The sequence below is a fragment of the Gorilla gorilla genome, chromosome 13, assembly GCF_029281585.2.
Source record: "Gorilla gorilla gorilla isolate KB3781 chromosome 13, NHGRI_mGorGor1-v2.1_pri, whole genome shotgun sequence".
NCBI classification, from domain to species: domain Eukaryota; kingdom Metazoa; phylum Chordata; class Mammalia; order Primates; family Hominidae; genus Gorilla; species Gorilla gorilla.
Window position 1 is genome coordinate 119,564,127 of NC_073237.2, and position 18,114 is coordinate 119,582,240.

At 38.5% G+C, this 18,114-nt stretch overlaps 1 protein-coding gene across 9 annotated transcripts in view; it reads right to left on the reverse strand.

Moving 5' to 3' along the window:
• Positions 1-18,114, reverse strand: part of STRBP (spermatid perinuclear RNA binding protein) — a 158,935-nt gene that overhangs the window by 88,316 nt on the left and 52,505 nt on the right. The window contains exon 1 of one of the 9 annotated variants that reach the window (XM_063696771.1): positions 14,978-15,102. The exons of the other annotated variants lie outside the window; for them this stretch is intronic. The gene's annotated coding sequence lies outside the window, so the exon portion shown is untranslated. Of the gene's footprint in view, positions 1-14,977; positions 15,103-18,114 lie in introns of those variants that run through there. 9 annotated transcript variants of the gene reach the window in all.

The window sequence follows — 18,114 nt, forward strand, 5'->3', positions numbered from 1 at the left end:
TTAGAATAATGGCCTCTAGCTCCATACAAGTTGCTGTGAAACATATTTTTTTTTTTTTTTTTTTTTTTTTGACACGGAGTCTTGCTCTGTCACCTAGGCTGGAATGCAGTGGCGCGATCTCAGCTCACTGCAACCTCCACCTCCCGGGTTCAAGCGATTCTCCTGCCTCAGCTTCCCGAGTAGCTGGGATTATAGGTACCCGCCACCATGTCCCGGCTAATTTTTGTATTTTTAGTAGAGACAGGGTTTCACCCTGTTGGGTGGCTTGTCTCAAACTCCTGACCTCAAGTTATCTGTTTGCCTAGACCTCTCAAAGTGCTGGGATTACAGGCGTGAGCCACGGAGCCTGGCTCTTTGTCTTTTTAATAATGACCATTCTTTCAGGAGTAGGGTGGTATCTCACTGTGGTTTTAATCTGCATTTCCCTGGTGATTAGTGATGTTGAGCATTTTTTTCATATGTATCCTGGCCATTTATATATTTTCTTTTCAGAAATGTCTATTCATGTCTTTTGCCTACTTTTTATTTTTTATTTTTTTGAGACAGAGTCTCACTCCATCACCCAGGCTGAAGTGCAATGGCACGATCTCAGCTCACCGCAATCTCCACCTCCTGGGTTCAAGCAAATCTCCCACCTCAGCCTCCCAAGTAGCTAACTGGCACCCGCCATCATGCCAGGCTAATTTTTTTTGTATTTTTGTAGAGACACATTTTCACTATATTGGCCAGGCTGGTCTTTAACTCCTGACATCAGGTGATCCACCCACCTCAGCCTTCCAAAGTTCTGGGATTACAGGTGTGAGCCACGGCGCCCAGCCTTTTGCCTGCTTTTTAATGGGATTTTTTTTTTCTTGATTTGAGTTCCTTATAGATTCTGGATACTAGTCCTTGGTTGGATGCGTAGTTTGAAAATACTTTCTCCTATTGTGTGGGTTGTCTGTCTACTCTATTATTTCTTTTGCAGAAGCTTTTTAGTTTAATTAGGTCCCATTTATTTATTTTTGTTTTTGTTGCATGTGCTTTCGGGGTCTTAGCCATAAATTCTTTGCCTAGGCCAATGTCTAGAAGAATTTTTCCAACATTATCTTCTAGAATTTTCATTGTCTCAGGTCTTACATTTAAGTCCTTGTTCCATCTTGATTTTTGTATATAGTGAGAGATAGACAGTTTCATTCCTCTACTACATGTAGCTTGCCAATTTTCCCAGGACCATTTATTAAATAGTGTCCATTCCCCAATTTATGTTTATGTATGCTTCATCAAAGATCAGTTGGCTGTACATATTTGGCTTATTTCTGGGCTCTCTATTCTGTTTCACTTTTCTATGTCCCTACTTCTATTTTTGAGACGGAGTCTCGCTCTGTCGCCAGGCTGGAGTGCAGTGGCAAAATCTGGGCTCACTGCAGCCTCTGCCTCCTGGGTTCAAGCGATTCTCTTGCCTCAGCCTCCCGAGTAGCTGGGACTACAGGCACGTGCCACCACATCCGGCTAATTTTTAGTAGAGATGGGGTTTCATCATTTTGGCCAGGATGGTCTCGATCTTTTGACCTGTGATCTGCCCGCCTCAGCCTCCCAAAGTGCTGGGATTACAGGCGTGAGCCACCGCAGCCAGCCTATGTGCCTACTTTTATACCAGCACCATATACTGTTTTGGTAACTGTATCCCTGTAGTACAGTTTGAAGTCCAGTAATGTGATGCCTCCAGATTTGTTATTTTTGCTTAGAATGGCTTTGACTACGCAGGCTCTTTTTTGGTTCCACACGAATTTTAGGATTGTTTTTTCTAATTCTGTGAAAAATGATGTTGGTATTTTGATGGGAAGTGCATTGAATCTGTAGATTGCTTTGGGCAGTATAGTCATTTTCACAATATTGATTCTTCCAATCCATGGGCATAGGATGTGTTTCCATTTGTTTGTATCATCTACAGTTTCTTTCAGCAGTGCTTTGTAGTTCTCCTTGTAGAGATCTTTCACCTCCTTGGTTAGGTATATTCCTAGGTATTTTATTTTATTTGCAGATGTTATAAAAGGGACCGAGTTCTTGATTTGATTCTAAGCTTGATCATTGCTGGTGTATAGCAGTGCTATCGATTTGTGTACACTGATATTACAAACTGAGACCTTACTGAATTTGTTTATCAAATCTAAGAGTCTTTATGACTTTCTAGCCATACAATCATATCATCTGCAAACAGCAACAATTTGACTCTCTCCTTTCCAATTTGGATACCCTTTATTTCTTTCTCTTGCCTAACTGATCTGGCTAGTACTTCCAGAACTATGTTTAATAGGAGTGGTGAAAGTGGGCATCCTTGTCTTGTTCCTGCTCTCGGGGGAATGCTTTCAATTTTTCCCCATTCTGTATGATGTTGGCTGTGCGTTAGTCACAGACGGCTTTTATTATTTTAAGGTAGGTCCCTTCCATGCCTACTCTCAACAGTTTGTTGACAGTTTTTATCATAAAGTGTGCTGGATTTTGTCAAATGCTTTTTCTGCATCTATTGAGATGATCATATGGCTTTTGTTTTTAATTGTTTATGTGCTGTATCACATTTACTGACTTGCATATTTTAAACTACTCCTACTAGACAAGTTTCTTGAAAACAGCAGATACTTCGATTCTGTACCCATTCTGCCATGAAACCCACTTGATCATGATGAATTATCTTTTTGATGTGTTGTTGAATTCAGTTAGCTAATATTTTGTTGAGGATTTTTCCATCTATGTTCATCACAACAATTGCTCTGCAGTTTTCTTCTTTTGTTGTGTCCTTTCCTAGTTTTCTAATTAGGGTGATACTGGTTTCACAGAATGATCTAGGGAGGATTCCTTCTCTCAATCTTTTGGAATAGTTTCAGTAGGATTGGTACCAAGTCTCTGAATGTCTGGTAGAATTCAGCTGTGAATTCATCTGATCCTGGGCTTTTTCTGTTGGCAATTTTTTTTTTTTTTTTTTTTTTTTTTTTGAGACAGAGTCTCACTCTGTCACCCAGGGTAGAGTGCAGTGGCGCGAACTTGGCTCACTGCAAGCTCCGCCTCCTGGGTTCACCCTATTCTCCTGTCTCAGCCTCCTGAGTAGCTGGGACTACAGGCGCCCTGCCACACACCCCGCTAATTTTTTTTTTTTTTTTTTTTTTTTGTATTTTTAGTAGAGACCAGGTTTCACCATGTTAGCCAGGATGGTCTCGATGTCCTGACCTCATGAGCCGCCCGCCTCGGCCTCCCAACGTGCTGGGATTACAGGCATGAGCCACCATGCCTGGCTGGCAATTTTTTAATTACTGATTTAATCTCACTGCTTGTTATTGGTCTGTTCAAGGTTTTATTTCTTCCTGATTTAATCTAGGAAGGTTGTATGTTTCCAGGAATTTGACCATTTCCTCTGGCTTTTCTTGTTTGTGCACATAAAGGTGTTAATAGTAGTCTGGAATGATCTTTTGCATTTCTGTGGTGTCAAGTGCAATGTCACCAGTTTCATTTCTAATTGAGCTTATTTGGGCCTTCTCTCTTCTTGATTAATCTAGCTCATGGTCTATCAATTTTGTTTATTTTTTCAAAGCAACAGCATATTTCACTGATCTTTTGTATTTTTTGTGTGTTTGAATTTCATTTAGTTCTGCTCTGATCTTTGTTACTTCTTCTTCTAGCTTTTTGTTCCTGTTTCTCCAGTTCCTTGAGGTGTGACATTAGGTTGTCAATTTGTGCTCTGAAATTGTGATGTAGGCATTTAGTGCTATAAGCTTTCCCTCAGCACTGCTTTTGCTGTATCCCAAAGGTTTTGATAACTTGTCTCATTATTATCATTCATTTCAAAGAATTTTAAAATTTCCATCTTGGTTTCATTGTTAACCCAGATATCATTCAGGAGCAGAATATTTAATTTCCATGTATTTGTACAGTTTTGAGAGTTCCTTTTTGACTAGTACTTCCAGAACAGTACTTCTTTGACTAGTACAAACTAGAGTTGAATTCTAGTTTTATGCCGCTGTGGTCTGCAGGGATACTGGATATAATTTCGATTTTTTAAAATTTATTGAGACTTGCTTTGTGGCCTGTCATATAATCTATCTTGGACAATGTTCCATGTGCTGATAAAAATGTATATTCTGCAGATCTTAGGTAGAATGTTCTCTAAATATCAGTCCATTTGTTCTAGCATTTCGTTTAAGTCCACTGTTTCTCAGTTGACTTTTAGTCTCAAAGATCTGTCTAGTGCTGTCAGTGGTGTACTGAAATCTACCACTGCTATTGTTTTGCTGTCTATCTCATTTCTTAGGTCTAGTAGTAATCGTTTTACAAATCTGGGAGCTCCAGTGTTAGGTGAGTATAACTTTAGAATTGTAATATCTTGTTGAATTGATTGTTTTATTATTATATAGTGACTATATTTGCCTTTACTGTTGTTGAAGTTTGTTTTGTCTAAGAATAGCTACTCCTGTTTGCTTTTGGTTTCCATTTATGTAGAATACCTTTTTCCACTTTTCTGAGTTTACAGGACTCCTTCTCTGTTAGGTGAGTTTCTTGAAGACAGCAGATATTTGGATTCTGTATCCATTCTGCCATTCTGTATGTTAGCTGCAGCTAGTTTAGGCCACTGACATTCAATGCTAATATTGAGATGTGAAGTATCATTCTCTTCCTCATGTTGTTACCTAGTTTGTTTGTTTGCTTTTTTCATTGTATAATTGTTTTACAGATCCTGTGGGTTTTAAGCTTTCCACTTTGGTGCATATCAGGCTTTTGTTTCAAGGTTTATAACTCCTTTTAGCATTTCTTGTAGTGCTGGTTTGGTAGGGACAAATTCCCCTGGCATTTGTTTAAAATGACTTTATTTCTCCTTCATTTACAAAACTTAGTTTTGTGGGATAAAAAATTCTTGGCTGACAGTTGTTCTGTTTAAAGAGGTTGAAGACAGGACCCTAATCTCTTTTGGCTTGTAAGGTTTCTGCTGAGAGGTCTGCTGTTACTTTGATAGGTTTTCCTTTGTAGGTTATCTGATGCTTTTGTCTTACTGGCTTTAGAATTCTTTCCTTCATCAGTTAACAAAAATTTACTGTACGTTTAAAAATAGATAAAAGAGTATAATTGGAATGTCTGTTACACAAAGAAATGAAAAATGCTTAAAGTGATAGATGCCCCATTTACCCTAATGTGATTGTTATCCATTGTATGCCTATCAGAACATCACACCTACTCCATAAATACGTACACCTACTATCTACCCTTAAAAAACTGAAAATTAAAATTTAAAAATCTAAAAAATAAAAGTAAAATAAAATCTGATGACTTTTAACCACGTCCACCATAACCAACCTGGTCAGAGCAACCACCATCTCTCACTTGGATTATACATTGCCTTCCAACTAGTTATCTTACTTCCCCACCTGAAAATAAACCCTTCCCCAGAGTTTATTCTCAGCAACAGCATCCAGAGTATTCCTGCTAATCTATATTAGCATCCAGGCATGGTGACTCACACCTGTAATCCTAATACTTTGGGAGGCTAAGATGGGAGGACTGCTTGAGGCCAGGAGTTCAAGACAGCCTGGGCAATATAACAAGACCCTCTCGCTACAAAAAATTTAGGCAGGCATGGTGGCGTGTGCCTTCAGTCCTAACTACTTGGGAGGCTGAGGCAGGAGGATCACTTGAGCCCGGAAGTTTGAGGCTGCCGTGAGCTCTGATCACTCCATTGCATGCCAGCCTGGGTAACACAGCAAGATCCCATCCCTAAAAAAGAAAAAAAAAAAAGAATCTAAATTAGGTAACAGCATTCCTCTGCTCAAAACCTTCTAATAGTTTCCTGTCTCTGAGTAAATACTTCACAATAATTAAGGCTATAAGGCCCTAATAATCTGATTCCCGTTAACTTCTTGGCCTCAACCTCTATCACTATTCCTCACTCACCGTGCTCTACTCACAATAGTATCCTTGCTGATGTTCCCATCTCAGAGCCTTTCCACTTGCTAGTTTGCCCCCAATATCCACATCACCCCTTCTCTCACTTCTTAGGTGTCTGCTCAAATGTCATCTTATGAGCCTATCTCTGACCACCCTATGTAAAATAGCAACCTTGGCCAGGGGCGGTGGCTCACACCTGTAATCCCAGCACTTTGGGAGGCTGAGGCTGGTGCATCACCTGATGTCAGGAGTTCATGACCAGCCTGACCAATATGGTGAAACCCTGTCTCTACTAAAATTACAAAAATTAGCCGGGCATGGTGGCAGGCGCTTGTAGTCCTAGCTACTCGGGAGTCTGAGGCAGGAGAACTGCTTGAACCCAGGAGGCAGAGGTTGCAGTGAGCCAAGATCGCGCCACTGCACTCCAGCCTGGGCAACAGAGCAAGACTCTGTCTCAAAAAAACAAAAAAACAAAACAAACAAACAAACAAAAAAAGCAACCTCTCTCACAGCAGCCCCTCCCAAAGCACATCTGTTTTATTTTTCTGCATAGGATTTACCATTGGCAGATGGTGTCTTTGTTTACTCTGCATTGCACACCTAAAACAATGTCTGGCACAAAAGAGAAACACAAACGAATTTCTCAAAATATTTTCTTATACAGGATCACATTCAATGCTCACACGATCCTGAAAACCAGTAAAGAACAGATAAATTTTTTTATAATCTTTTAAAATGTGAAAGCACAAATATACAAAGATGTTAAATGATTTGTCTATGATCACACAGTGAAGTAATTGCAGAACTAACCCTAGAATTGGGGTCCCCAACATCTTTTCCAATTCACATCACTGTCTCCACAAACAAATCAAAGAGCAGGTATATATTTGATTTCACACAGTGATCTTTAAAAAGCTCAAGTTGGCATCTATTCCTTTAAACCACGATCAAACATGAAATAGCACCAGAATAGTACATGACTCCGTAGCTATTTATTTTCTTCTAACTAAAAGGGAGTAATAGAGGTCATCAGACTATTTTTAGAATTTACAGATTTTGTGACAAATCTGGCTAAAAGGAAAAAGGGGTAATGTGCCAAGAAACAGTTAAGAATTCAAATATGCTGTGTGTGGTGGCTCACACCTGTAATCCCAGCACTTTGGGAGGCCGAAGTGGGTGGATCACAAGGTCAGGAGATCGAGACCATCCTGGCTAACACAGTAAAACCCCGTCTCTACTAAAAATACAAAAAAAAAAAAAAAATTAGCCAGGCATGGTGGCAGATGCCTGTAGTCCCAGCTACTCGGGAGGCTGAGGCAGGAAAATGACGTGAACCCAGAAGGCAGAGGTTGCAGTGAGCCGAGACTGCGCCACTGCACCCTAGCCTGGGCAACAGAACAAGACTCCATCTCAAAAAAAAAAAAAGAAAGAAAAAAAAAGAACTCAAATATTCGGCCAGGCACGGTAGCTCACACGCCTGTAATCCTAGCACTTTGGGAGGCCGAAGTGGGCAGATCACCCGAGGTCAGGAGTTCAAGACCAGCCTGGCCAACATGGCAAAACTCCATCTCTACTAAAAATACAAAAATTAGCCAGGTGTGGTGGCGGGCACCTGTAATCCCAGCTACTTGAGAGGCTGAGGCAAGAGAATTGTTTGAACCTAGGAGGCAGAGGTTGCAGTGAGCCGAGTTTGCACCACTGCACTCCAGCTGGGCAACAAGAGCAAAACTGTCTCAAAAACAAAAAGAATTCAAATATTCTCTGTCCTCCTCTGTCTGCTGAAGCACACTTAACACTGAAGGGTAAACCAATACCTTGGTAAACAAGCTTAAAACAGTGTCTTTGATTCTCAAAAGACTTTCTGTTGCCATTCTGTACCACAGAGCATGGCAAAACAAAACAAAACAAAACAAAACAAAACAAAACAAAACAAACAAAACCCATATCTGGAGACAGAATGGACACGATTATTTCTCTTAATGAGGTAAGTTTGCAAAACGAACTTAGAACCTGCAATCCAGTTATAAGCAAGCAGTAATGTTAACAAATGACCAATTTTGAAACAAGCAAAAATAATAATATTCAGCTTAGCAAAGAAACAGGTTTTAACCTACAAAAAAAATACATAGATTCACCAATATTGTGTCCATACAAGAAAATTATCTTATACTACTTAAAAGTGCTAAAAATTAATAAGTATATTAAATCCTTCAGTAATATAGTAATTTAATTTCCAGGCTCTTGCTACTATTCATTCTTCTCTTTCTGGCATCCTCTGCCACAGTTGGAAACTGTGTATCTAGGTCAGAAAAGACAAGTAGCTTTTCAGAACAATTCAATATCTTTGGCTCAAGTGTTGATATTATAATTCAACCCTTTCACAAACTCCTTTTAAAACCTGACGTAAATCACAAGATTAGTACTACTGATATTTATGAAAAACCACTGGAAAAAGTAATTTGGAGGTAACGGACAAAAGAAGAATCTAAGATAGGCCATCCAATGTAATTGGTGTAAAAGCAATAGATTGGGGTCAAAAGATCTGTATTACAGTTCTGGCTCGACTCCTAACGTGTTCGCCAATTGTGAACAAACCTCAATTCTGAGCCTCAATTCCATCGCTTATAAGGAAATGGGGTGAACTATACCTAGATTACTTTTTACTTTTTTAAGTCCACTTGAATATGATTCTATGATACATGAGAAATCTGCAAGTACATTCCTATGAGATCAGTTAAAACTATTCCTTAAAAGTATATGTTTTTGCAATGTAATCATATTTTAAATACCGTAGATAAAGCTAAAAAACAGACAACTGGCGAAATTCGGACACTGAATATTTGACATTTGGGGATTACTTCTGGAGTGTGATAATGGCATTATGTGAGTTTCATTTTGGAATGGGGGAGTCATACCTTTTAGAGATACATACCAAACTACTTACAGATGAACTTATGAATGTGGAAATCTGGGATTTTAAAAAAATAATCCAGTTGCAGGGGCAAGGAAGTAAAATACAATTGGCCATATGTTGATAGGTATTGAAAATGAATGACAGGGGGTTCTTTATGGTTCACTGGGGTTCTTGCTACTTGTGTATGTCTGAACATTTCCATAATAAGATTTTTTTTTTATTTTTTTTATTTTTGACACAGGTTTCACTCTGGTTGCCCAGGCTGGAGTGCAATAGTGCAATCTCGGCTCATCACAACCTCCGCCTCCCGGGTCCAAGTGATTCTCCTGCCTCAGCTTCCTGAGTAGCTGGAATTACAGGCACCCGCCACCACGCTCAGCTAATTTTGTATTTGTAGTAGAGACGGGGTTTCGCCATGTTGGTCAGGCTGGTCTCGAACTCCTGACCTCAGGTGATCTGCCCACCTCGGCCTCCCAAAGTGCTGGAATTACAGGCATGAGCCACCGCGCCCAGCCAAGAAGATTTTTTGAATATGAACAAATTTATTAAGAATCTAATCAACCAACTTTCCATTTTTCTGTGGTAAAATGAGATTTTCATGTCATATTTTCTGCTTTGGAAAGTCCATTATGTCTAATTGCATAAAACCAAAGCAGGTGAAACTATAAAAGAATAAAAAAAAAACAGCTCGAGGAGCAATTTAATAGTAACTGATAACGTCAAAGATGCGGATACCCTATAAGCAATGATACCACTTCTATTTACAGCACCTAGAGTAACTTCAACACAGAAACCCAATAAGACAGACAACACCAACATTTACTGTAGCACTGATTTTGTGCATAATCACAAAATACTGGCAATCTAAATGTCCATCAACAAGAGAATAAAGATATACACTGCACAGTTTATGAATGACAGTGATCCATTTCATCATGTCTAAAGTCAAAAACAATGTTGGAGGAAAAAGCTAGTTGCAGAATAGCATGAACAAAGTGATGCCCTGAATATAAGCTTGAAAAAACATAAGATAATGTTACATATCATTTATGGAGAGAGATACAGACATACTTTTTTAGCATAAAAAACATTCAAAGTAATGACAAAAAATTCAGGAGAGTGGTTACCTTTGGGAAAAGTAGGATTAGAACACATCAGGAAAGCGGGGTGGGGGGCTACGGGAGGGATAGCATTAGGAGAAATACCTAATGTACATGACGGGTTGATGGGTGCAGCAAACCACCAAGGCATGTGTATACCTATTAACAAACCTGCACGTTCTGCACATGTATCCCAGAAGTTAAAGTATAATAAAAAGTTCAAAAAAAGAACACATCAGGGAGGGATATACACATAATACATATCTGAGCTACTATTTCTTAGAGGAAAAAATCTGAAACAAGTTTGGTAAAACATTAGAATATGAGAGAGATATTTGTGGTGAACACACAGTTGTTTATCATATTCTATTTTTGTCTATAAGCTTTAAACAATTTCTAATTTCAAAATATTTTTAAAATTATGTGAACACGTAAGATACGTAGAAACAAAAGGAACTTTGATTCTCTTTAGCAAGAAGCTACTTTAGCTTTGGTTTTAGCCTTCCGGTACTAGCAAAATAAGTATTCAATGTAAACTAAATATTGGTATTGAGTAGAAGATATAAGAAAGTTCTCCATCAAAGAAGACTGTAAGCTTTTTTTTTTTTTTAAGTGGAATGAGACATATTCCAACATAGAATTATCTAGGGGAGTAAACAAGACATTCAAAGTATTCGAGGGTGCTGGCTAAAGTCACTGTCACTACAATGAAGGTTGCAAAAAGCACCAAAGAAGGTAATACTGCCCCAAAACATTCTAATTTTAACTCCAGTAATACTTTTGTTAGGACAGATCTATGGAAAGCCCAGGATGCTTCCCAAGTCCTGTAACCTGGCAGAACTCAGCCTCCAAGTTCTGCCTTCTCCGCAGATTTCATCAGGATTTGCTCACAGACCTTAGCTAGCGCACAGTTTGTTGTTAAGAGGGTCCTAGAGTAGGACTTACTCTAGTGCAGGAGTCAGCAAACTTTTTCTTAAGGGGCAAAATAGTAAATATTGTAGACTGGTGGGCCACACAGTCTCTGTGGCAACTACTGACCTTTGCCATTGTAGTATAAAAGCATCCATAAACAATATATACATGAATAAGTATGGCTATGATTTAACAGTATTGCTTACCCCAGCTTTACCACATGGTCTTTCTTGCATTTCATCCAGATGCCTGGGAGGTCTCTCAATTGTGGCTGGGACAAAGTTTTAACATCCCCTAGCCACATACTTCTAGTATTTGTTCCACTGCCAATCCTGTGGCAGCCACCTGATAAACCCTCCAGTCTTTCCCCATCATGGACAGCCCAACACTCTGACAAGAATTCACAAGAGACTCACAAACAAACATTTGGGAACCTCTCTTGTACAGCTTCTTCTTGTCTGGTTCCCTTCCCCGAACACTTTAGCTGTCTCAAGTGTACCAAACTCCAACCTCTGCCTCCTCAACATGGTTAGGTGACATGCTCTGCTTGCATTCCAGCTCAGCAAACTGTCCTCAGGCAGAGAACAGGAGTAATCACTGAGCTCTCCTCATAAATGTCAAGATCACAATCCTGTGCAGCCTGTTGCCCAAAGCCTGAAAATCTTCCCACATATATTCTGTTAAGTTTCATAATTGTTTACGGCAAGAAGGCTAGTCTAGAACTAGTTACCCATAATACTTAGAAGTCTTAGTCAATAAACATTCTAGTTTCTACTACATATCAAGACCTCAGCTGGGGCACAGTTAAATATGATGCTATGGTATAATCTAAAGAACATCAGGGTGAGCATAACTAGCCATTTATTCATCCATCTAACCAACAAATACTTACGAAGCATCTACAAATACCAGGAAAGTACTTGACTTTATGTCTTCAAGCTTCAGTATTAACAACACACTCTAAAGTGGGATGATAACCTGCCCAGCTAAGCACATAGATTTGTGGTAAGAATTAAATGAAAAAATGTAAAAGCATTTGATAAAGTACTACACAATATGTTATTTTTGTGATGCCTACAATCATATTCTTCTTAGTAAACCACAAGAAGTTCACCATGTACACTTTCCCAACAGCAGAAACAACATGTAAAGAGGATGGCTCTAAAAGAGTATGGGGTGTATGTGTGCATGTATGTGTGCACATGTGTGCTGGTGAGGGAGGTTTCCAGATTTCAAATCTGCTAGAGAACAGACTGCATACATGGAAGTGACAGGAGATACAGGTATTTACCATACAATGTTGATAAGCAGAATGAAATATTTTCAAGCTCAGTAATAAAAATAATTTTCAAAATAAATAATAAATTTGTCTCGATAAATTACACTGGTCATACTCATTTTCTCATCAATGGTTGCCATACACACACACACAAATTTATTCATATATATAAACAAGGTTCAGAGAAAGGGTAAATCATTCAAGAAACATATAGGCTGCTGAGAATTTAGGGAAAAGTCATGGTAGCAGACCAGTGAACCTTATTCAGATACTTGTATTCAAAAAACAAATGTGAATCTAGCTTTTAACAGAGGCTTATTTTCTATTCAGTGGTTGGGAATGAGCAATTTGTAGTTATACATACTGGTATATTCGAAAATGCTTCCTGTTCTTTCATTTTCTTAAACTATCTTCTTCATCTATTCTACCACTGCAATCTCAAGCCTTTAAATAAGTGTCAACTACAGAGTTAACAGATATGGGCATCGAAAATGAGAAAAACAAAAGTCAATTATTTCTTAAAGACACAAAAGTATAACCATAAAATAAATCTGAGTATTAAAATCAAGAACTTTTGGTCATCAAAAAACACCCTAAAGATGGTAAAAAGACAAGTTACAAACAAGATTTTTGGAATACATACACCCAACAAAAGATAAACATCAAGAATATAAAAAGAAGTCTTTTTATATTCCAAAAGAAAAGAAAAAAAAATCCAGGAGTAGGATAAGAAAAAAACAGAAAAAAAAGGCAAGAACAAGCATTTCACAGAAGGTAAAACACAAAACCAATAAAAATAGAAGAAACATTATTATAAAAAATGATCAAGCAGGCCGGGCGCAGTGGCTCACGCCTGTAATCCCAGCACTTTGGGAGGCTGAGGTGGATCACGAGGTCAGGAGTTTGAGACCAGCCTGGCCAAGATGGTGAAACCCCGTCTCTACTAAAAATACACAAAAATTAGCTGGGTGCGGTGGCAGTCGCCTGTAATCCCGGCTACTCAGGAGGCTGAGGTATGAGAATCGCTTGAACCTGGGAGACGGAGGCTGCAGTGAGCCGAGATCGTGCCACTGCACTCTAGCCTGGGCGACAGAGCAAGAATCTGTTTCAAAAAAAAAAAAAAAAGATCAACCAAATGCAATAAAAATGAAATACCATTTTACATCTATTTAAGCTCCAAAAACACCAGAAGTCTAAAAATACCAAGAACTGGAAAAAATGTGGACCCACAGTGGCTTTTTATGTATTGATGGTAGGAAAAAATGTTCAGTCTTCCACAAATTGAAGTCCCATAACCTATTATGCAGGGATTTTACTCCTAGGTATACACTAAGAGAAACTCACACATGTACAAACAACAGACACATATTAGAATGTTCATAGCAAAACTGTTCACAATAGCAAAAACCTGGAAAACATGTGAAACGTCCATTCACAGGTAAATGAATTAAACTATGTACATTAAGATAATAGATTATTCGACAAAGTGAATGAACTACAATGACATGCAACATTATGAATAAATTTTAGCATTACATTAAGTAAAAACAATAAGTCCCAAATGATTACATCATAGAATAACCTTTTTATAAAAAATAAACCAAAATAAAAAAGTATTCCTTCTAAGAATCCATAAAGATGTGATAAAGACAAATAAAAACAGAAAGAGGATGAATACAAAATTCAGGTTTGAATTCTGTCGAGGAAGCCATGGGGATAGGATGGTTGGGGAAACCTGGAAGTCACATATAGGTTATTATAATAAGTACCTACCTTTTTTTTCCCCAATGGTGGATAAACAAGTGCTTATTGCAGGCCAATGAAACTATGTCATAAACAAGGACTATGACTAATCCATTATCTAATTCTGTGCACATTATATCCAATTCTTTAAAAAGCTTCTCAGCCTATATTAAATTTTTACTAAATTAAGTTTTGGTCTTCCTGACTGAAGTATAATTTTTTAAATTTAGGCCAAATCGGTTCAACTATAAAGAGTTGTTATACTATTTTCCTAATATGGATAACTTTAAAATATTGAATTGCTAATATAGTGTCCTCCTAACTTATCACATCTGAGTATAATTCACAGACTATAATTTGACTCATGGTATATCCAATATAACAGTATTAATAAAACTGCAACTGAGTAAGTACTCAGTTTGCTACATACTAGAAAGAGAACAAAAACTTCCATAATCTATAGAAAATAATCTTGCTTTTTACAAGATGACTTCTCACCTAACCCCTAAAATATAGACACTAACTCAAAAAGAACCTTCTTACTCCTGAATGACACTTTCAAGTCAACCTTAGTATTTTTCCCAACCTTTTGCTCTGAATAAGAAAAGGAAAATGCAAAACTTCTTCCTTAATACGGATTTTTTTCAGTTATTAGAAAACTCAACATTAGGATTTTCCTAACAACTCAGCCACTTAATAAATAAATGCACGTGTATACATTTAACACTTCAGGGGAAGGTAAGACTATAAAAAGAATTTGTTCTAGTGAGTTTCAATTACCGCATTTTGTCATTTCCAATATGGTACTCACAGAACTTTATATTCACCTACCTCTGACAGGGGTTCATGAGGAAAACAGTATATATTAATAATTGATAAGCATTTGTCGAATGATTTTCATATGTAAAATGGATCTCTTGCCTGAATTTCCAGTGGAAAACAAACTTCAAACTACTAAAATTTGTATATTTATTAGCTGCAAGGTTTTAAACTATCCAACTATTTGGATAATACTGACACCCCCAACGCCCCTCCCTAGCCAAAAAACAGAGAGAAAAGGAGGAAAGAACAAGCAACGCCAGCAATGATGTGAGAAGTGGATTCAGTTATTCAGTTGTTATTCACCTGTCAAACATTCCCAGATGTCCTTGGCTTTCCCAAGATAGATCCTTCACATGACTATCAAGAATATTATCCACAGATAAGCAGGATAAGAACATTGAAGACAATCTAGAAATAGAGACATTTCCTACCAGGCAAGACACCAATAAGTGAATAAATGTGAGTCTTAAATACACAAATACGCATTCCCATACAGCGTTATACAAAGCAATTCTTATTAAAAATTAAGCAAAGTAAATTCTGCATCACAGACATTCCTGTGTGGTTCAAAATCTCAGTTATTTCACAGATAAAAGGGCCAGACTCATAAATTTTAAAACTCTCACAAGATCATGCAACTAGTAAATGGCAGAGATTAAGTGCAAATTCAGGTCTGATGACTAGACTTCACAGAAAATTAAAGAAAAAAATAGAACTATGTCAGGAGACCAGGGCTATAGTGTTGAAATGGCCACTCAGCCATAAAGGCTTTTCCCTGGCTCTGTAAATTCTGTTTCCTGAAAAATAATCATCGCCCACCTATGTGCTCCCAAGGCCGCAATGAAGGTTCATTTACTAACAGTCATGGAAGTAGTTTGAAAAGTACAGTCTTATATAAGCAGGGAAGATTACCCTTCCAACCTAATCAGTGTACTGAAACTCAAGGGACAGCAATACAACGCCATGAACTTGTGACTGGTGTTTTCTCAGTATGCAACAAATTCTCCAATTCAAGAAGAATCCTGACAAAATCTCAGTTATTCAGAATGTGTAACTGATACATGGAAAAGTACAGCCACCAGGTTCGTTTTTCGAAACCTGATAACTTTATTAAGGCAGGAGAACAGAATCGACTAAATTCAGCTTCAAAAGGCCTACCCACAAAACCCTAACAGTAATAATGACCAAATACTCAGCTACATCTTTTACATGAATTACTTCATTTAATCCTCAAAAACCATCTGTGAGAATATGATTATACCAACTGGACAGAGGAAACAATAGTTTAGAGGAATGAAGTGACTTACCTGAGATCAAGCAGCTAGTCTGCGACAGAGCCAGGACTAGAATCAGACCACCTGCGGCCAGTCACAGTGGCTCATACCTATAATTCCAGCACTTTAGGAGCCAAGGCGGGTGGATCACCTGAGGTCAGGAGTTCGAGACCAGCCTGGCCAACATGGTGAAACCCCGACTCTACTAAAAATACAAAAATTAGCCAGGTGTGCTGGTGCGCACCTGTAGTCCCAGCTACTCAGGAAGCCAAGGCAGAATTGATTGAACCTGGGAGGCGGAGATTGCAGTGAGCCGAGATTGCGCCACTGCACTCCAGCCAGCGTGACAAAGCGAGACTCCATCTCAAAAAAAAAAAAAAAAAAAAGAATCACTAAAAGTAGAACTACCATTTGATCCAACAATCACACTACTGGGTATCAACCCAGAGGAAAAGAAGTCATTATATGAAAAAGATACTTGTACATGCATGTTTACAGCAGCACAATTCACAAAATTGCAAAAATGTGTACCAGCCCAAATGCCCATCAATCAATGAGTGGATAAAGTGTGGTGTATATATATATATGTATACATACACACACACACACACACACACACACACACAATGGAACACTACTCAGCCCCAAAAAGGAATGAATGACATTCTCAACAACCTGGATGGTACTGGAGACCATTATTCTAAGTGAAGTAACTCAGGAATGGAAAACCAAACATCGTATGTTCTCACTAATAAGAGGGAGCTAAGCTATGGGGATGCAAAGGCATAAGAACGATGGGTGGTGAGGGATAAAAGACTATAAATCAGGTTCAGTGGACACTGCTTGGGTGATGGGTGCACCAAAATCTCACAAATCACAGCTAAAGAATTTACTCATATATCCAAATACCACCTGTTCCCCAAAAACCTATGGAAATAAAAAATTTTTTATTAAAAATTAAGAAGATATAAGAAAGAATCAGACCACCTGTCTACAGAGCTGGGACTCCTCATGACTCATTATGCTAATAAAGGTTCTGCAAAACAGACCATCCTTCTCTTGAAAGAGTCAGGTCAAATGCTACCTCTCCAGAAAGCCTTCCCTCATCCCATCCCAAGTGTAACATTAATTCTCCCTCCTCTTTGTTCTCAAAACAAGTTTTATTTCCTCTCAGACAACTGTACCTACCTATACTATATTCATACAGATATGAATGAACAAATATGAAAATCTTAGTATTATGAATCTTGACATTTATGCACATGTGTTTATATGTGTGTGGGTGTATATATATGTACAAAATCCTGGCTGATTTTTTAAAACAAAATTTTACTTTAGTCTCTGGGCATATAGATTGCTTCGCATTATAGTTTCTGGTGTCCACATTTTTGCTCCTCTTGTTAATAATCACCTGGTATGGATAATGAGTCCACTGTTCCTGGGTTATGGTCTTAGGCAAGCATGTAACTAAGTCAGTGGAGGTGCCTGATGCCAAAGCCCAATTTCTTTCTTTTTTTTTTTTCTTAAAGAGATGGGCTCTCACTCTGTCACCCAGGTTGGAGTGCAGTAGCACAATTATAGCTCACTGCAACCTCGAACTCCTGGGCTCAAGCGATCCTCCCACCTCAGCCTCCCAAGTAGCTAAGACTACAGGCATGCACCACTGGCTAATTGTTTTATTGTAGACACGTTCTTGCTATGTTGCCCAGGCTGGTTTCCAACTCCTGGGCTCAAGCGATTCTCCAGCCTCAGCCTCCCAAAGCTCTGGGATTATAGGCATGAGCCACTGTGCCCAGCCTGAAGCCCATTACTTACATAGCTCACCAAATCATTACAGCCACTCTGATCTTAATTCTTAAAGCTGGGGTTAGGGTAAGAACCAGAACCATGCCAATCTCATTTACTATTCAGTTAACAAATATTTATTGTATACAAATTATAAAAATTCAGTAAGGCCAGGCATGGTGGCTCATGCCTGTAATCCCAACAATTTGGGAGGCCAAATTACCTGAGGTCAGGAGTTTGAGACCAGCCTGGCCAACATGGTGAAACCCTGTCTCTACTAAAAATATAAAAATTAGCCGTGTGTGGTGATGCGTGCCTATAATCCTAGATACTGGGGAGGCAGAGGCAGGAGAATCATTTGAACCCAGGAGGCGGAGTTGC